Source organism: Bombus vancouverensis, unplaced genomic scaffold (assembly GCF_051014615.1).
Source record: "Bombus vancouverensis nearcticus unplaced genomic scaffold, iyBomVanc1_principal scaffold0031, whole genome shotgun sequence".
NCBI classification, from domain to species: Eukaryota; Metazoa; Arthropoda; class Insecta; order Hymenoptera; family Apidae; genus Bombus; species Bombus vancouverensis.
The window spans coordinates 294,566-316,283 of record NW_027468922.1 but is presented as its reverse complement, the minus strand read 5'-3'; the positions used below and the strand labels follow the sequence as shown (position 1 = coordinate 316,283).

The window sequence follows — 21,718 nt, the reverse complement described above, 5'->3', positions numbered from 1 at the left end:
GTGCTTTGTTAGTCGATCGTGGCATTTAAACATACCAAGTTCACAGAGAAGAAGGCAGTTTTCTAAGTTTACGTTCTTTAGAAAAACATAATTTTGTCATGAAAACGTCCGACCTTTTGATACCCATCTAAATATGTTATACATAGTCTCGATAAATATCACGATAATGGATAAGTATATATAGTCGCGTTTCTGTTATAGTAAAAGTGAACACTGATGCTATCGAAAACACTTGTATATTTTTAGAAATTCCAAAAACAACAAATCCGATGTCAGTGATTTTATCTGATTTGCTAGTTTCTAGCGTTAAGATTGAATACACAGCTGGCAAATTTTCTATTTCAAAGATCTATTTAACTTTGTGATTAAACAGCTTTCTACAAAGTTTTGCGGATTTGTTAGTTATCTTCGAAAGAATAAGCAAGCTTTAAAGGACTTTGATCTAGTAAGTTTATTCCTCTTCAACCTTATACTTAATCATAAAGTAACGCTATAATTAGAAAATCAACATAAATGGATTTATCATATTTCTTCTGTCTAACCTTCTTTAAAATAATTAGCTGTTAAATGAGCCAGAGTTCTAGGAAATCTCTGATGCTGTTGATCTTCAACGAGATACAGATATCTGACAGATACTATCAAAATTCTATAGACGTCTATCCTTCAACTCTCAGCATACCAATGTTTATGCCATCATCGACGTTTCTTCACAAAGGGTCCTTAAAGGACTTTATGATTCTGTTACTCCTAAGTTACTTTGTACTGTTATATTTTTGTCATAATAGTGCCTACTAGAAATGTTTACCTAGTATATGAGTTTCACTATTATTACCATTCTATCGTATGTTGTACTCGGAGTTAGTTACAGTTTCTCAGAAACGTCTAACTTACTCTTAGTTATTCTGGCACAGACGCTGTGTTTCACTTACTGAAAAAATAAACAAAAGAAGCAAAATGATGTACGTAATATACTAAAACATTGTAAGATACCGTGGTAATTTTTCTATTTCTTGTGTAAATCATTTCAACTTGTTTTTTAATGTTTTTATTCCTAATTGGTACACCGAAATGGATGTAGCAAATGTATATCACGGTATTATCCAAATAGCCTAATATCCGAACGTTCTATTATCCAAACACAATATTTCTTCGTAACGAATGCCCTTTTCCGTTTCAAATATGTACATACGTATGTCGTCAGTGTTCATACACAATGTACTCTTTCCTTGATTTGATTCATTGAATTGTGATTATACGAATTTGGTATGAAACTAGGAAGCGGTCTAACTATCGCAGGAAAATACGATGTAAACGAGAAAACTGGAAAGTGATGTAAGCGCAACAAAATTAGAAAAATACACGATATTGGAGAAGCCAGAGTCACGGACATTAAAGAAAGAAAAACATAATTGAAAATTCTTCAAAGCACATAGATTCCTCGAATGTTGGCAACGGTAGAAAGCCGCAAGTATTCTGATGTAATGAAATGTTTCACGTAGACGATAATAATGGCGATTTTATATAAATGAAAACAGCAGACGAAAACTCTAATAAAAAGATATCTTCTCATGCCGAAGCACTCGTGGCACTCGTAGAAGAACTCCGATAATTCGAAGTACGATAAAGAACGTAACTCTGTGTAGTTATTTACGTTGAAAAAATTATCTGATTATGGATTCATAAATATTTAAAGAATCTGTCGATTACTCTTAAACTGTATTTGGATAAATGAAATTTCGTCTTCCTATTATTTCAGAAAAGAGAGGCTCTACTACATTGTCTGCAGTATGTTTCTAATAATTAGTAAAATATCTGAACTAAATCAATCTAGACGTGAAAGTCACTGCACATCAGTATATTAAAGGTCAACACAAATACACTGACTGTCACATCACGAAGACATTTTAAAGAACTAATAAGGACAAAATTGTTTATTTAACAAGTCAAAATCTCGATCAATTAACGGACCACCATTATATCGTGATATTTAACGAAACTTCCAATCTTAAGAGCCATATATTATTATATTATAGCAGTGTTATAGCAGTCATTGGCTCGGATTTTAATTAAATTGGTCGTGAAAGTGAGAAGAGACCGAGTAATCACGAAGAAAAGGTATGTATGTAACTTGATCGAAGCAAATACCAAACTTTTAGTTGTTATCTTCAACGAGGGAAATTTGGTCATCTAAGTAGGTTATCGACGCAAGTGTTAATGAGAGATAAAACACGATTGGAGCAATGAAAGAACTTCATTCTTTTTCCTTCTTCGCAAAATAGCAAATATACAGTAGCTCACATGAAAATATCTGAATATTTGTGCAAACATTTTTTAAATATATCATGTGTATTATGTTCGCGATCAATGAATATCGCAGTAGCTCATATATGAGTTTTCAGATTGACTAAAAATTTGACTGACCTACAATAGTCATGTCTCATTCCGATACTAAAGAAATTTTTAAATATTTTATGTAACGCATACAATAAAGATACGTAAGTTATCTATGCTAAATGCTGAAATACTTATAGAAGTCCTTTATGGATATAGTAGATATTATAATATGTGTGTTAGGCGAAACATTTTGAAGTTTAATTATCACCGTAATGAGACACGGCTAAGGTAACACAGGTACGGTTATATCGAACAAGTTTTTCCCGATATACTTCATAATGTTCCGTGTAACAGATAACATACATTATACACCAAAGCCTTTTACGACCAGCGTTCAAATACTTTCACGACGAACCACTGTACCAAAATTCAAGTCTCACGCGACACATCGATACGAATGATCGGTGCAAACAAACGTTTACCTTTTCCACGATCGTCCGAGAGCAACGCGAAACTTCACTAGGCGTATCACAAATCTCGTCGTGGTTTTGTTTCTAAAACGAGAAACTCTCTGCAGAAGTCACAGAAATAAAATGAAATCTAGCTTCTTCACTTTTGTCCGACTCGATAAGTCGATTTCGAACAAACTTTACTCTTTTCTTCTTCTTCTTCTTCTTCCGGATGTCTTTTCACTGTTTCAACAGGATAAAACGGAAATTGGAAAAATAACAAAAATAATCGCGGATCGCAACGACTCTCGTGATCCTGTGATCCAAGTCCAGGACACGTGCTCGATCTCGATCGTCACAATGATCTTGGGTGCACGGATCCTCGATTTTTCGGACGCCGCGCTACATCGTCGTTTAAAAGGGGGCACGCACCGACTGTTCGCCGCGTGGACAATGAGCGCGGCTTTATAGCGTGTGCAAACGAAAGCGGAGCCCCACCAGCGTCGTATGTGCGGCTATTGGACGATGACTTTCGTCCCCGTGGATCGTCCCGTCGACAGCAACGCCGAAGTCGAAGACGTCACTGGAGAACTGCGGGGATTTTACGATTCCAAAGAGCCGCTTCTCCTGTTGCACCGCGACCGTTGGGTTTTCTCGTGACTCGTTTGCACGCTTTTTGCCCTTCTCGCTCTTCTCACTACCATCGCAATCTTCTTTCTCTCTCGTCGCTTTGTCGCGACACGTATACGCGACCGGAAAGCGAGAAACATAAACTGGTGACGCGCAGGTGAGTGTACCTTCCGAGAACGTTGCGACGTTGTTGCATGGTTTGATATGTTAGTTTGTTAACTGTGTTTGGTTAACTAACTTAATTCGCCTATTGGTGACTCATGGAAATTTGAGTGATATTACGAGGTGAAGTTGCGGAGTATTTGGAGTGAGAATTTGTGAATTTCCTGTGTTTCACCATGTTACGTATGGTAATTTACAGTGTTGTTTGTATAATATAGATTGGAAGAGATACAATAATAAGCAGACAGCTAGGCTGGTTAATTGATCAGGAATATTAATTGAGTATGAATTGTTTAGCAAGAAAGAGAAAAAGGTATAATTCTAAGTTGCTTTGCTGCGTACATTGGGATTTATGATATACGAAAGATCGATTTCTTTCAGGTAGGAAAGAATGATTATAAAATAGAAATTATTACGTAATTTTTAGTATCGCATGTTTACCGTGGTATTGAATTCGGCTAATGAAATGTGAACTGGAAAAACAATGATCATGTGAATCAAACGTTGATTATTCATCCGTCGAAGCGTTAGTCAGATATCGTGTAACTGATAGTTCCTTGAGTGGTTTCAAAGTCGAACAATGAAACAATTTGAAATAATCGTTCCATTATCGACAAAATGAACGAATTTATCTAATGGGGCTCGTTAATTTATTCGACTTTTAATATTAATTACTAATTGTTATAGAAATTGATTTAACAAATTTGATATAAATTGATTTACCATTAATTAATCGATGGTAGAAAAGAAACGTTGGAAAATGAGTAATATGTAGCTTTAGTTTTACAGATTTTACAAAATAAATGTTACTATTTAAGAAAAAATGAATTTGATGGGGTAAAAGCTATATGGAAATATACTAACGACTTAACGAATTTAAATTTAAAGGACTTTAGAAACAAAGAAACAGAGACAAACTTTAGTTCTCGATGATACTTGACACGTGAATTGATTAACAGCTTGTCTTGCGTGATTAAATTTAATAGGATTAATTGAAAAGTATATCGTATACCGTGTGTGAATCATGATAAAGTTGGTTTCATCGTAATTCACACGGTACTCGCAATGATCATTCAATCGGCAATTTTATTGTTCCAACATCACATCATTTACTTATCTTCGACTTGTACAATTCTCTGTGTTTTACGCAATTCTGTTTTTTATCCATCATTTTCTCGCATAGCACTCGAGTAAAAGCGAATCAACCGTTCAGTGAACCATACTTTGTTTCACTATGTTTCTTCACATGGTAAATGTTTTTTGATATCTTTTTCAAATTAAAATTCTACGGTTCTTCGGTTTGTTACATTGTGAACGAAAAAATCAACAGATATATAGAAAAATATCGAGGTTAATCGCATCGACATTTTCAAATTTTTTAACACTCAATTTTAACTTTCTAATAATAACTTTCAAATTTTCAAATTGTCGAACTTCTAAATTTCCGAATTTCCAAATATTCCAGTTTCGATGCGCTCGAAGTTCCAAATATCCTAATTTTGAAATATTTTCAAATCGTCCAAGTTCCAAATTTCCAAACTTCGATATCGCCGGAGTTCTAATTTTTTGACCTTCTATGTTTACCCGAGAGATAAAAAAATTATGATCGGATAGTGTCGATTATGCCAATCGAGGATTACAAATTTTCTATTCGTGCGACCTTCGACACCGAAAATAAATGAGCGCGATATTTTCCGTTTTTATCTTCCTCGAGCCGCAGTTAATTAAATCAATTGTCACGAAAGAACACGGTAGTTTTTCTGATTCCCGAAACAAAATAGCCCCATTGATAGCTTCAGGAAAATTCGCTGAGTAATGAAATCTACTCGCGAAACACGGAGACGCAGGGACTTAACCGTCAAAGATATTTGCTTCAGAAACCCGATACCCTTGAAAAAGAAAAAAAAGAAGAGAATTACATGTTATATACGCGAGATGCAAGATCGCTCTTACGATCTTTCTTACGCAACGGAACAGTTTGAAAACGAAGTTTGAATTTCGCGCGTATTCCAGTAAAGGGTTCCTCCTTGAAAATTCGCCAATAGAAATCGAACGTGAAAGATTTCGTGAACGCGAAAAGCTATTCGAATTATTCGTCGATTTAATTCTCGAAATTCGTTGATAAATATTAATTATATTTTATCGCAGTGGAGGATAGATTTCGTAATAGACGCGTGAAGAAAGACGTTTTATCGATATTTATGTAATATCGTGATGTAATATGTTTACAAAGAGTGGACAATAGAGATGTTAATCAGACAGAAAAAGACGATTGTTGCTTAACTTGAACTATTCACACCAAACGTACAGAAAACAGCGCAATCCACACTCTCTAGGCAACGCCACTCGCAACCTCCGTCTCCGCTCGACTCGCACTCGGCTCCTCGACTCGCACTCTGTTTCTCGACTCGCACACTGCTCCTCGACTCGCACTCTGTTTCTCGACTAACACTCTCTGGCCGTTGTCCCATACTATTGCCTTTTTCCTAGGCCCACCGCACACGTGTTCTGCAGACGCTCGTAGCCAGGGTCACGTAGGTCTTTTCCACGAAACTATGCACTTGAAAAGACCGATGACACATTGATGGGTCCGACGGCGCCTCGGCTCTCGCGACATTGTTCATAGTTCGCCCGATATTTCTTAGGCCTTTCGTCCACGATACTACATTTATAAGAATTATAAGTCATCGTCTTGTGTTGATCTAAGAGGAAATCTAAAACAGAGGTATCTTCCTGCGAGCGGTTTGAACAACGTTCATAAAACGTTCTTTTTCGTTGGTTACAACGATCTTCTGCAAATTCGAAGATTGTCTCGGTTGCTGCAGTATATGTTGTTTCTAAGATTTGTCGATAAAAGCGCTAAATCATCGGGATTACTTATAAGTAACATACCTGTATCATTCCGTTTGATAGGTCTGTTCAACGTGTGTCGCGAGATGTTATTATTACCATAAACAGATAACGATTTTTGCTGATATTTTTTCAAAATTACGTCATCTTGTAGAGCATAGAAAATTGGAACAATCGGTATATCACGCTGATTGATCTTGTCATTTTCGTTCGTCTGTATCATAAATTAACGTTAGAAGGCATATAGTATCTTTTTTCTTTCGCCTTTTTTTTCTTTTTCTTTTTTTTTTAGGAAGGAGATTTCTCTTTTCTCTTGCAGGATAGTACATAATTAATACTTTTAATAAATCCATTTTTATGCATACAATAGCTTTTGCCTGACTTTATAAAGACGTTATGAAAGTACGCACTGTGATTCTCACAGAAGACAATAACGTTCCTTTAATTACTCGATCGACAAGGTGATTATTAGCATGTTGTTATTCAGGGTCGTCAATTCTACGTTGCGAATATATAGGTATTTCTGATATCAATTACTCGTTATACTCGTTATGATTTGTATCCAATTTTCGTTTCATTATTTCCTCGTTATGTACAGTTTGTTTATAATTACTATGCATATCTACAGATTATCGTCTGTAATTGCTTGATATTGATTTCAAATTTTTATCGAAGTACAGTCATTCTTTATTTAATTTTGTAAATATTTATTATTTTGTAAATAAATAATTATTTTGTAAATATTTTAATGCTGCACGATGAATAAATTATTTCAGCAACTCTAGTGCGTTTTGTTATTTAACAAAATCCAAAAGGTGCACACGCCAAGATCATGGAAAGATACATCGTCGTTGATCGTTCTTATAAAATTTCCGTGCATGATAGCTCCGATAACGTTGCGACATGACAACGCAACATGCCCGGGGATTCGTCTACATGTCGTACGTCCACACATAGGACGACAACATTTGCATTCGTAATCGCAGCTATAAACGGTGCTTCAAACATATCGCAAACTTCCTTATCAGCTCCTCTGAATAAAATCGAAGAGAAGATTTGATGATTCACGATAAATATAAAGTTTAAGTCGGAAGCTTGTCGTTGAAGAATTGAAACACGTAAAATACTGCTGTTTAATTTCGATATCATTTCTTTTTAATTATTGCTGCCTCGACAATTTGGACAAGCTACAGATCATTAAGAAATAGACTTATACTGCTTCCAAAATAATTATGATTACGCGATTATGCTATTCCATTTATTAACGATGTTTCGATTGATCCAAACGAACGAATATTCTAAGAGTGAAATTATAATTCGTTTATAAATAAAAGTTTTACGTTAAAGTACACGTAAGTCTCTCGTTTTATCAATTTTTGTCGAAAAATATACTTACATCACTTTTAAAATAAACGCTTCAGTTAAAAGTGGAAAGAATTCTGTTAAATACGAAGATACGTGTAACTGAGGAAATTTTGTCGAAGTAAAATGTGCATATCTGTTAAAATGAATAATACTTTGATATTTTTGAAGTTACAATAATATACGAAAAGATTCCTAAAATCAAATAAAACAACAACTTTGGTGTGATGTTATTAAATCGAACACCGCGGGTAGAAAGATAAGATTAGTTTTATGGATTTTATATAATATAAGCGTATTAATATTTTCAAAATATCCAAAAGTATGGCAAGAACACATATTCAATTCCAAAATCAAATAATTTCTATCGTGTATAATGAAAAAAAAAGAAAAAAAAAACAAAAATTGTGGCTTATTACAGTCTTGCTGTACAGTATTCAATTTTAAAACTGCTCCGTAAAAAATATAAAACGTAATTTATCCTGCTTTTTCCCTATAATTTTCATAGGTAATATTCGTGGAAATCAGAAACTGGTTAGACATCGCGATGATGCATAAATTAACGATCCATGATATGAAAGATTGATTTTAGATAGAGAAGTTATTAAGAGGACATGTTGCTTGCCAGCTAGGAGGAGCACCTCGAGGAAAAGCGATAATATTTAAAATTAGATTAAATTCAATTAATGTTTAATGATCTTCGAGTAAATAAAATATAGTTCAGGCGAATTTTCCGACGTTAAAATGTATGTTTGATGTTGATTGCGGAAGATAAAGTTTTATTGTCTAATAGCTGTTTGGAAAGCAATTATGCCTGCAAAACACGAAATTACTATTTCGTGTAGACGATTGCACAATTTGCCATTCCTGCAAATTATTTCATCATGTGTATTAATTTCTATTTCGGGATCTCTTTCTTCGAAGATTTTTATAAATGCAAGAGCGAAACTGGATGATTTTTAAGAAAAAAAAAACAGCTTATATCAACGTTATCAACAGTATAATCTAATATTAATAATTTTCATAATTCAATATTCAATATTTAATATTGTTCTTGTAAATTTCAAAATATCTTCAATAGTACAGATAATGTATTCGTAAAAGAAATTCGAATACTTTTTTGTAAGTCTGTTTTTGTGTGTAGGCCTATTCGTTTATAATTTAGATTAAAATTTCAAATTAATTATAATTCTCTATGTGTGATATATTTTATTGTAGTTTCGTCTTTAACGTGTTGGAGATCATTTCTCAAATGTCAATATCGATCAAAGCAAAGACGAATACGAAGACGAGATTGAATTGCAAGACAAATTTGGGATAGCAATATCATTGAGATTAATGAGAGAATAATGTGTAGTAACAGCTTAAGCGCTACACAATAAAGGACTACGATGAAGCTACAGCAGCATGCGTCTGTGGAAAAAGAGCGAAAGATAGCACGTGCACATAAGTTTTGCAATTTTGAATCGATTTCTTCTGAAACGCGGCGGCCTTCGGCCGCGTGAATTAATTTATGAATAAAGGAAGCAAGATATCTGAAAGTGCGTAAAGCGTTACTACATTCCCACGGATGAATGCAACATGCTTGTAACACGTGTTTGTATTCCGTATGTTTAAATACCATTCGGCGATCGTTTTTAAAGAGTAGAAAATCAAACAATCGTATAATGGAAAAGGCGATACCATAAGCGAAGCTCATTCGAATTTATTTCTTCGATTGTAAAGTCGTGACGTACCTTTGCATATTGTTCTTTCATTTTGGATAATAAAAATGTCTGTTGGAAGTATGCAAATGTGTCGACGTTACATAAAAGTTAATGAAAAGTCGAGGAATTAAATAAAAGTCAAAAATTCAAAAGATCGACAAGTCACGAATATAAAAGAAAAAGATCGAAAAATTACACGAATTTCTGGATATACGTTGATCAACTCCGTACATCGAAAGGCAGAGAAACGCGAGTGACGATATTGTAACATTTTCTGTAATCTATCTTGGAACTTGCAGCTTCTTCTTTTTACGATAAATACACGTTTCTTCTTTTTTTTTTTTCTTTGAGAAGTTTAGCTCTAAATATTTAGCTAAGCAAGAACAAAAAATCCAGTTTAGTAGATCTGTTTTAAACAAGAAAGAAATTAAAGAAGTAAATAAGAATTGAAGAAGTAAAATAAGAATTGAAGAAGTAAATAAGAATTGAAGAAGTAAACAAAGAAATCCAAGGAATCGAGGAAATTTTAAAGCTAAATATAAATCATTCTCTCCATGTACCTTTAAATTTTTCTATTTTCAATGGAAAACACCTAACATGAATTTACGAACAAACTGAGACGAATAATCAATGAATTCACGTTCTAAGCTCCGTAACAAAATTCCAGAGCTGGTGTCCTAGTTCTGGATCTAGTAGTGAGCTTGATCGAAATTCAAGAAGCTGTGAATTTTGTAATAGAAGCTCGCCCATAGTAAACTCCTATTCTTTTGTCTTGAAACTCGATACGACGTGAAAGATTCGGTTTTCCCATCCCTGTAACCGGAATTTCGTTACAGGCAAACCATCGATCGTGGTTAGACACAACGAGCCGAAACGATTTTTGCGTGCTGTCACATTCGGTTTTATTCATCGGAAAGCTGATGACCTTGAAAGCAATGGACGCCCAGGGAAAGTCCGTGGTTCCCAGCGAATCGAAGAGCAACTCGCAGGCAAGCAGCGACCGAAGAAGGTCGGCCAAGTGATTACCAGAAGCCACGAAGACGAGTTTGAAACCGGTTCATGGAAGAACGAATGAAGATGGAAGAGTGGCGAAAACATGAGACTAGATAAGCCGTGTGTACGACCAATGAAAGAAATTCAGGTAAAATTTCATTGGCAAACCGCAACTATCCTTGATACGAACTTTCCCTTGCCGAATTATCGATTTATTTGTCATTTTTACGTTCTTCCTGTTATGTCATTTCATTTTATTTTATTTTATTTGTAATTCTTAAATCAAATTCTTCAAATTTATATTCTTTACTATTTCTAGACTCTAGTAAACATCGTTTATCCTCGCATAGTCGTATTTTGGAAATTTGTATTTTATTGATATCGTTGCATTTTGAAAATTGTTGCTCTATTAGCATCGTTATATTTTATCTATAGATTAGAAGTTGTTAATTGTCCATTTTCATGAGCAATTAGAAAGATAATAACTTTGTAAAATGTTTTATATTTTTACGAATTCCTTGTGTTTGAGAACTCGATTTTACTTTGCGTGTCTCATTTTATGAGTTTAGTTTATTTACGAAAATATCTATTTTTCTCTTGTCCAATAAGTGTCAATTACAATGATCGATGTTACGCGGAACTTCCTAAACCTTGCACCACTATCAAACCAATGTTTCAAAGTCCAACTTTCGTCCCAAGTTGTGGCAGAATTTTTATTTACCAAGGCCCATTAATGTCGAAATGAGTAGAAAGGTTGGATCTATTGTGGAGTTCAATTCGGAGGACCTTGAGATTTTTAAGGCACTTGCGTTTAATAAAAGCGAATCGTTTTATTTGACATCTGAGTTAGCGAATTTAGGTGTTAACGTTTTATGAGAGCAACCATATAGCGTCGAGGGTTCGATAATCAACACGGTAAATACGAAAAATGAAATTTTGACTATTAGTTGAATCAGAATTTTAAAAGGAAATAGCTATCATTTTACATATCAATTATAAAATTATTTAAATATTTAGAACTCTCAGATTAATTTTTTACAATTACCACGAATTACCGATAGCTATGAAGCTATGCTTTCTCATTGCGTGATATGAGACATAATTTTATTGGAAAAGCAGAATCGACTTGACTTTAGGTTTAAAAAGCAACATTAAATTAACATTCGTTCGTGTATAAATTAAAGGTGTTCTCAATAATTCGATGTTTCAACTTGAACACACAGAACTTACTCATTGTCAGTTTTAGGTATGTTCAGTTTTCAGCGATTTTTCTGGCAACACCATTATCTATCCATTTTCTTTATGTCTTCAGGCAACACTGTTATTTATCTATCTTTTATGTCTACAAAAATTTTCGAAATACTTCATCTCTTTTTTTATCGCATTTCCGTTATTTCTGAACATAAATCCTTCTTTTCGTCGTCGTGTTACGCGACACGCTATAATATCGCACGATAATATCGCCGACCAATTTTTGTTACAGATTAATAGTAGCATATCGTAAAGTATCTGCTATTTTCTGTTACGAGAAAGCGCGATGCAATTAGAAATTTTACAATTTTTTTAATATTCAAGAAAGTCCTAATATAAACGATATCCTGACAAATTCCTTGATTTGTTTTTTTTGTAGATAATAATACATTCTAGATAAAGCTTACTAAAAAAATTATTTAAAATTATTTAATTTCATAAAACATTACTCACGTGTAAAAATCTGCGACAAAATTTCGAAACATGGACATCATTCGGTAATCTTCCGTGGATAGATGTTTCCATAGATCAGAATCTTAATGCAGACATCATGCAAAGAAATAAACACACATGTGTAAACTACAAGAGAGTTCTGGCTAATTGTTAGGGAAGTGATACATTTACACTGTACATGAGAGTGTGTGTGTAAGGGTTATAGGGCGTCAAGGACTCAGTGGAGACAAAAGACTGTTGCCAGATGTTAGAAGAATCTAGGCTAGTCGGTTGGCAACCAGCGTGCGTGCAAGACGTCCTTAGAGAGGAATATAGGTGTATAACTGTTGTATGGAAATATAGAAAATAATTTGTATTCCCAAATCCTCGAATTTCCTTAACATGGTAGCAGAGCGTGGTTACTAGTTTTGCAAGATATTTAGTGCGTGGTTACGATCTTGCGAGTGAGTTTTCAGTAAAGAAAAAAAACTTTCAGAAAAAAAATATACTTCGAGCACGTAGGAACGCTTGAGTAAGAAAAGAAAAAAAGAAGAATCAATTAAAATGGAGAGATCGGAAATCATGGTACCTATATTCGATGGCGAGGATTATGGAATGTGGAAGCAAAGAATCACGATGTTTCTCAAATATAAGGAATGCGAGGTTGTTACAACTAGAATGAAGAACGAAAGAGACGATGAAGACTGGGACAAAAAGGATTTGAAGGCGATAAATATAATTTATAGTGCAATATCGAACAGACAATTGGAGTATGTTAGGGAAGGAAAAACGGCGTATGATATAATAAAAAGGTTCGATGAAATGTACTTGAAAGAGTCGACGGCACTGCAGATCGTATGCAGAAGGAGATTGGAAAACATAAGACTGGAGAACTACAGTGATTCAGCATCATTCTTTAACGATTTCGAAAAATTAATCAATGAATTAAAAAGTGCGGGCGCACAAGTAAGTGAGAGGGAAAAGCTGAATTACGTGCTGAATACGTTACCCGAAGAATACAGCTACATAGCGGACATAATAGACGCATTGAAAGAAGAGGATCAAACGGTAGCGTATGTAAAAAATAAAATAGAGGTAGCAGAGAAGAAAAATAAATCCAATCGAGGAGAAAGGCAAACCAACGCCTTTTCTGCAAAAAAGGAAGGATGCTTCAGATGTGGAAGATTAGGACACTTTGCGAGAGAGTGTCAAAATGGCGTCCAAGCGGAAAGCAGTAACGGCTATTGGCATGGGCCAACACGTGGTCGAAGCAGAGGAAGAGGGAACAAAGGCAATACGAGCAGAGGACGTGGAAACTTTCATCGTCAATCAACAACCGGCACGGGCGAGCATGGAAACTCAAGAGCAGGCATATGGATAGCAACGGCGCACGCAGCAAACAGCAGTGAGACGAATGAGATAAGTAAGAACGAAATAGTGTGGCTATTAGATAGCGGTTGTACTGATCACATAATTAATGATATAAATTATTTCGATAAATCTATCGACCTAAAAGAACCGGTAAATATATATTTAGGCGATAATAGACCGATAAAAGCGACAAAAGTTGGGAATGTCATAAGTTATTTTGAAGCATTCGGAAAACAAAATAAAATAAATATGAGGAAAGTATTTTACGCGAAAGAAATGTCCGCAAATTTGATTAGTTTAGGTAAACTAACAGACAATAAGAATACGGTTATTTCCAAAGGAAATATTGCGAAAGTAATAGATGAGGATAATAAACTTACAGCTGTAGCGTTCAAAGAAAATGGGACATATAGAATAAAAAGTATATTGAAAGGGAAGAAGCACTTAGTAAACAGCGCCGAACGTAGTGGTATGAGTAAAAAGGAAAGATGGCATAGGATGCTAGGACACGTAAATTTTAAATATTTAGAGATTTTGGGTAAAGAGCAGCTAGTGACTGGCATACCGAATGAATTTGAAAAGGAACTTTTGAAATGTATGGTGTGTATAGAAAGCAAAATGCATAACTTACCTTTCAAAAATAATCGAACTAAGGCTAGGGAAATAATGGAAATTATTCATACGGACGTATGTGGTCCCTTTAAGACCACCGGATTCAATGGAGAAAAATATTTCATTTCATTTATCGATGATTATAGTAAAATAGCTAGGATCTATTGTATAAAATCAAAAGATGAGGTCTTTGATTCTTTCGTACAGTTCGTAAATGAAGCCGAAAATTTAACGGGCAAGAGGTTAAAAATATTAAGATGCGATAATGGTAAAGAATATTTAAATAATCGAATTTATAAATTTGCTAGGGATAAAGGTATAAGAATAAATAATTGCCCAACATACGTACATGAATTAAACGGGACAGCGGAAAGGTATAATAGAACAGTGATGGACATGGCGCGTTGCTTGTTAGCGGAAGCGAAAGTACATAAAAGGTACTGGCCGGAAATAGTTTGTACAGCGGCATACTTGAAAAATCGAATATTAGCGAATACTATAGAAAGAAAGACACCTTTTGAAATATTCTTCGGGAAAAAACCAAATGTTAAAAATCTACATCTATATGGTAGTAAAGTTTTTGTAAGAAGGCCAGAACAAAAAAGAGTTTCCAAATGGGACAAGAAGGCAGATATGGGAATTCTATTAGGATATAGTGAAGTAGGATACAGAGTCTTATTAGGTGGGAAAATAACAATAGCTAGACATGTAGAGGTCATTGAGACAGACACTAAATGTATCGGTTTTGAGGAAAATTCATTAGAGGCAGATAGAAATGATAGCGAAGATAACTATTCATTGGATGGTATGGATAAGGAAGAGTTAGAAGGTAGGAAAGATGAAAATAATAGTAGTATTGAAAGCTCAAACACTCCTAGGAGATCTACACGTATTAAGAAAACTCCAGTAAGGTATCCAGAAAAGGAAAATATTTGCGAGATTCATGCAAATTATTGTAAAGTAGATATCCCTCGTACATTTGAGGAGGCGATTTGTTGCGAAAATAATGAAGTTTGGAAACAGGCTATGGATAAGGAAATAGAATGTCTCTATAAGAATAAAACTTGGAAATTGGTAGAAAGGGTAAAAGGCAAAGAAGTATTAGATGTAAAATGGGTTTACACGAAAAAATCAGAGGACAGGTATAAGGCTAGATTAGTGGTAAGGGGATTTCAACAAAGAAACGTAGCCGATGACATATATTCTCCAGTGGCGAGTAATCAGACCTTTAAGATATTGCTATCATATTGTTGTCAAAATGGATTAATAATTGAGCAAATGGATGTAGAAACTGCCTTTTTAAATGGTGAAGTAACCTCGGAGGTATATGTAAATCAACCAAAGGGATATGCGGACGGAACGAATAGAGTTTGTAAATTATCGAAAGCGCTTTATGGGTTAAAAGAAAGTCCGAGGGACTGGTATGAGTGTTTTGATAAGTATGTGACGAGATTAGGTTTTAAAAAGAACAATATAGAGCTGTGCCTATATACTTATGGAGAGGGAGAAAATGTTGTTTATTTGTTAATATACGTAGACGATTTGTTGATTTGTAGTAAAAACAAAGGGAAGATACAAAGTGTAAAAAAAAAAAAATTATTAACTGATAGATTTGAAATGAAAGATTTAGGTGAAGTAAAAGAATATCTTGGAATAAATATAGAGTATGATTATTTAAAAAATGAAATGAGATTAAGCCAAAAGAAATACATAGAATCATTAGCAAACAAATATAAATTACATAACGGCAAATTGTACTGTACACCTATGGAGACCAACTTAAAAATTGAAAAAGCTGAGATAAATAGAGAGGACATTGGATACAAGAATTTAATTGGCGCATTGCTGTATATTAGTGTAAATATCAGACCCGATATAAGTTATAGTGTGAATTATCTGAGTAGATTTCAAGATTGTTGTAACGAGACACATTTTAAATATGCCTTGCGAATATTGAAATATTTGTACCGGACTAGAGATTTAGGGCTACATTATAAAAGAAATGAAAAATGCGAAACGATAGATTGTTATGTGGACGCTGATTGGGCAGGAGATCATATAGATAGGAAATCGACTTCTGGGTATGTAATTAGATTGTATGGAAATGTAATTGGATGGAAGTCTAAAAAACAAAGGTGTGTGACAAAAGCCTCGACGTATGCAGAGTATGTAGCTCTATCGGAAGCGGTGAGCGAAGTAATGACTATCAGAGAACTAATGAAAATCTTCGATGTAAATGTAGACGATAACCCTGTAAAAATCTACGAGGATAACTCTGGAGTAATGAGTATAGCAAAATACGGAACTTTTACAAAAAATTCTAAACACATCGAAGTTCATTACCACTACGTTCACGAGTACGTAAAGGAAAATAAGATAAACATAATAAAAGTAAGTACAGAAGAAAACACTGCGGATATTTTTACGAAGGCACTGTGTAGAGAGAAATTTGAAAGGTTTAGGTCATGGATGAATGTAAAATAAGAGAAATGTAAAGAAAGCGATAAATGTCAAATATTTTGTTAATTCGACAAGTATGTAAATAAAATTAAGTGTACAGTATAAATGTAAGGAGGCGTGTTAGGGAAGTGATACATTTACACTGTACATGAGAGTGTGTGTGTAAGGGTTAGAGGGCGTCAAGGACTCAGTGGAGACAAAAGACTGTTGCCAGATGTTAGAAGAATCTAGGCTAGTCGGTTGGCAACCAGCGTGCGTGCAAGACGTCCTTAGAGAGGAATATAGGTGTATAACTGTTGTATGGAAATATAGAAAATAATTTGTATTCCCAAATCCTCGAATTTCCTTAACACTAATGTCAAGGAAAATTGAACTTTCTAGGAAAAATAAGATATTTGCTTTACGTATGTAAGCGTAAAGTATGTTATTAATAAATTATAGCCTAAGTAGCAACCATTCTTTCCCAGTTGACTTTAGAGGAAAATAATGTTATTACCTGCCATTTACACTCTTCTATAAACGGATAAATGGTATGGATAATGTTTTCTACTTAAAATTCCAATTTTTTGTTACGCCTTGGAATAACGCAACGAAAATACGTAAGACCTTTTCCGTTACATTTCTCGGCAATTAAGGAATTTTAGATAAGTCAGCTATAAGAACTGAAATGTTATTTCTGGAGTAATTTGAAACAGCGCGTAAATAGAATTGACTGTAATTTGAAAAAAACAATATTTCAACCGGTTAACGCCTAAAAATAGAAAAATTAGTGGCTATGAACATGGCTGAAAGAACAATGTTGAGAAAGTTAAACGCAAATAACTAACTATATAGTTATACGAATAATATGACCAACTAACGAAGAATTAATAGATGCAGCATCAACGAAGAGGATGAGACTATAAAGACATCTATTAAAAAAAGGGTAATTTCATGCTTGAAGATTAACGAGAGAACAATGTTGGAGAAATTAAAAACGAACGACGTGTAAAATCAGAAGAATTAAAAGAACAATGAGAAGTAGAATGCATCGGAGAAGATCAAACGATACAGCGTTAACATTATCCTGAAGCACGAATAAAAGAACGGTATTAAAATTGTCTGGAGTTCCAATTTCAAACAAGATCTCGGATTATCTGCAGGAAATCAGGCACAATGCAATTACTTTGCTTATCGGTTGAGAAATTTCTGTATCTCGTCATTCGCCCTTCTCTTGTGACGCAAATCGTGGTATTACGCATGATTGCTAATAAAATAAAAATCAGAAAGAAAGACAGCAAGCAAAAATGTAACGATGACGGTGATTATCAGCGCGATAAATCATTCGTTCTACTTCCTGATGTCCTTCTCTACACGATGATAGGCTCGATTTCTATATTTAAAGAAACGTATAGACGTATGCAGAAGAATACCATATTAGTAAACTGGAAGCTGTAGCAGCCTTTAGAATGGCCAGAAAGAAGGAAATATACGAGGGACACCGTTCAGTTCCTATGTTGCGGTTTCGTAATCTGTCGTTAATGTTAGAGATAATGTTTATGCTGGTCGTTATCGAATTGTCCGCTTTTGAAACAGACATGACCGTCACTACGAAACAGATATTCCGATTGGCTTGCATAATATGTGTCAGCTTTTACAGCTGTGCGTAATATTTGCCTCTCAGCGTGTCCTTCTTCCTTCGAGTTTCGTATGCATCTGATTTCTCCCGCCGCTTCTATATTTTCTCCTGTTTTTTGGTCATTCGTTCTTCATTTACACGTAGTATTATTCGATCGGTTCTACGACATCTTTCCATTCTTTTCAATCTTCCTTGTTCGTAGTATTTTACGATATCGAGTTTGCTTATTTGGGAAATATAAAATATCTTGACTTTCGTAAATCGATAATTTACAATTTCTCTTTGGTTCGCGAGCTCACGCTAAAAACTGTGACTTGAGAGAAATTGTAAATTAATAGAAAAATGGTAACTTTCCCTCTTTCGAAGTAACTTTTCTAATTTTCTTCTTTTTGTTCGTCTTTCTGAATTGTTAAATTTCAAGATATTAGCGATTTCCTTGACTCGAAAAATATTGACAAATTTTCATAGAATTATTTCAACGTCGTGTTCTCCAGGATGGAGCGAAGAAACGTGCAATTTCGAAGTGTTAGGGAAGTGATACATTTACACTGTACATGAGAGTGTGTGTGTAAGGGTTAGAGGGCGTCAAGGACTCAGTGGAGACAAAAGACTGTTGTCAGATGTTAGAAGGAAAACAATAGACAACGTTAGATCAGAAGGACGGTTTCAAGGTGGGACGACCGAAAGGTCAGAGTGTGCGAGTCGAAAAGTGTGTGTGTTGCGAGAGACAGAGCTAATCGAGTCGTCGAAGAGTAGAGTCGTTAGAGTTAATCGAGAAACCGAAGAGTAGAGTCGGTTGGCAACCAGCGTGCGTGCAAGACGTTCTTAGAGAGGAATATAGATGTATAACTGTTGTATGGAAATATAGTCAATAATTTGTATTCCCAAATCCTCTAATTTCCTTAACACGAAGGTTTAGATGCGAGACGGTTAACTGTATATCAAGGTAAGAGCCGAAAAGCAATTTGTACGATCGTTTCTTTATATAAAGACGAGAGAAGTGACTCCCATGAATGGATGAAACGACCGCAAGCAAGGCCATCCTGGCTGCCTGGTTCCATTCGCTTTTTACGAATACACATTTAAGTTCAAGTTCACCGGCGTAAACGATCTTGAACGAGTTCGACGAAAAGACACGGTTAAATGTTATCTAATCGTCCTTCAATTTCGCTTCGGTCCTACTTGGCAGGTATATCATTTTCTTAAGTAACTTCCTTACTTAACTCTTACTTAACTAGCTGATTAAACAATTTTTTCAACAGACTTTTTCCATTTCGAGATGTGTAATAAACCTTAGGTTGTTTTACTTATCTCGCGCTCTGTATCTTTTGCTTTTTAACGGCCACTTTCATTTAACGCCATTTTGCTAGCTATGCTTCCTTTAATTACACTTTAGTTATACTGTTTAGTAACTATACAGTATTGCGTGTATAGCTTATGGTTAAATAGTTCAATCATCTAAATATGGAACAATCGGAATGTTTTTTTTCTATTATTTATTTATTTATATCTTACAATTTGTCCAGTAGGACATTTGGTAAAATATTATAGTTTAGTCATATAGCAATATAGCATGTGGATGGTTACCACCAGTGGGATACCATCTTCGAATTTGATTGATTTATTTCTTTAGTGTGGTGAGTGTTTGTATGTTAGGTTACGTCCTTTGTGAAATCTGTTTGGTGTTTCCTTTTTAATCTTCTTTTTATGTTTGATGCGCCGACCGTGGAATGTTTTTAAAAAAAAGAAAAAAATCATGTAAGGCAAAAGGTCGAAACAAGTTAATTATATTGGAAGTTTTAATTTTTTAAATATAAATTACGTGTAAGTTGGTAATTATAATGGCTTTAAATTTCTATTTCTAACAATTTTAACAATTTTAATAATCATTTGACTGGAGGATACACTTGCCACTTATGTATATTTATATATTCATTATGACCTTTTCATTAATGGAATTTTTCAAAAAACTTTTTAGTTTATCCGTATCGGCTTTGTTTTCAAGGGGATTTATCGTTTCTTTGAAGCACGCTTTCATCCATTTTCTTTCCTGTCATATGCACGCGTGTCCTTTCGTTTATCGTTACATTTATTGCGATAAAAATATTCTCTCCCTTTGTTTCTAGATTCTCATTTCAATCGAATATTAATACACCGTTAAGAGCAAACAGAGCTCAGAACTCCCCTTTCAAGTCATTGCGCGTGCACGTTAAAAATGATAAATATTGTCCATTTACGAAGCAATGCGCAGAATCGTTCGACTTGGAATATTTTAATTAAGGACATCTCTCTACGTTAGAGAAATAATAGGGAGAGACAGAGTTCTTGAATCGATATATCCTTGATACTTCCGTTTTATCGTTTATAAATTATGCACCAAATTGACACAGTTTCCCTATCGATCGTTTCAATCCTGTAAAAAAGTACCAACAATTTATAAAGGAAAATATTTGAAAATTGCAATTTTCTTTTAAACATGTCTCTTGTATTTTCTAGCAAGTACATTCCTTTTTTTCGATCGAGTTACAGTATATTTTTCTTCGATTTCCGACAAGGAACCGAGACCTTTTTTTCTATAATTCGACCTTCCATTTAGCTCCATGGCCACAGGGAGTCTAATGGGTTCGACGAAAGGGCTAGTGCGTGACGAAAAAATGATCTTGCGAGATTGTGCTTTACCGGAAACTGCCATCATGTTTTTGCCAACTTTTCCTTTGATGTTCACCACCTTTTCGTTGAGGGAACTTTGGTTAGTGGCTTCTTAATCAAATCGCTCGGAGGTATGTTGCTTCCCTTTGGGGAAAATATATCCTACTTTGATAAAATTTTAATACACTCTTGCATTAATTTTGATACTTCTCTACCCTAATTTTATTTGTAGTACTTTTCCTGGATCCGACTCTCTATTCTTTTTATTCCTTTCTATTTTATAATTCTGTTCTCGTTTATTTGGAGAATATAAAATGCTACACAGCTTTTATTCAATTATTCTAAATCTATATTATCTAATTTACCATTATTCTTTCATTCGTCGAGTAAAATCATACTTTGAAGAATGGCATTTTAACAAAGTGAAACTTTCCTCCCTTAAAGACAAGTTTCATAATATCCTGTTGCTTTTCATGGCCTATGTTATACAAACTACAATTCTCTTATATTGTTCTTAAATCAATCGCAATATTTCCCATAATCTTGATTAATCAGTATTACTAATTTATAAATAAAATCGACGGAAGGAACTACGTCTCTTAGAAAGATAATTCCGTTTCAGTTTCTAGGATATTATCATATAAACGATCAGTGTTTATAGCGTTATAAACATGAATTAAAGATATGAACGATAGAACACCAGAACATCGTTAGCAACCACCATGGCGTAAGAAATACTATTTTCGACCTCCATTTGCTGGATTTTTTATTCGAACGCGAACACCTGTCCGAGAAAATCAATCTTCTGGAAACTATAAAATGAAATACTCCACTCGAAC

At 34.5% G+C, this 21,718-nt stretch overlaps 1 long non-coding RNA gene across 1 annotated transcript in view; it reads right to left on the bottom strand.

Moving 5' to 3' along the window:
• LOC143304367 (uncharacterized) overlaps positions 1–3,232 on the bottom strand; it is a 41,542-nt gene extending 38,310 nt beyond the window's left edge. The window contains exon 1 of the long non-coding RNA XR_013061062.1: positions 2,817–3,232. This is a non-coding gene — a long non-coding RNA (uncharacterized LOC143304367). The remainder of the gene's footprint in view (positions 1–2,816) is intronic.
• Between the last annotated feature and the right edge of the window lie 18,486 nt (positions 3,233–21,718).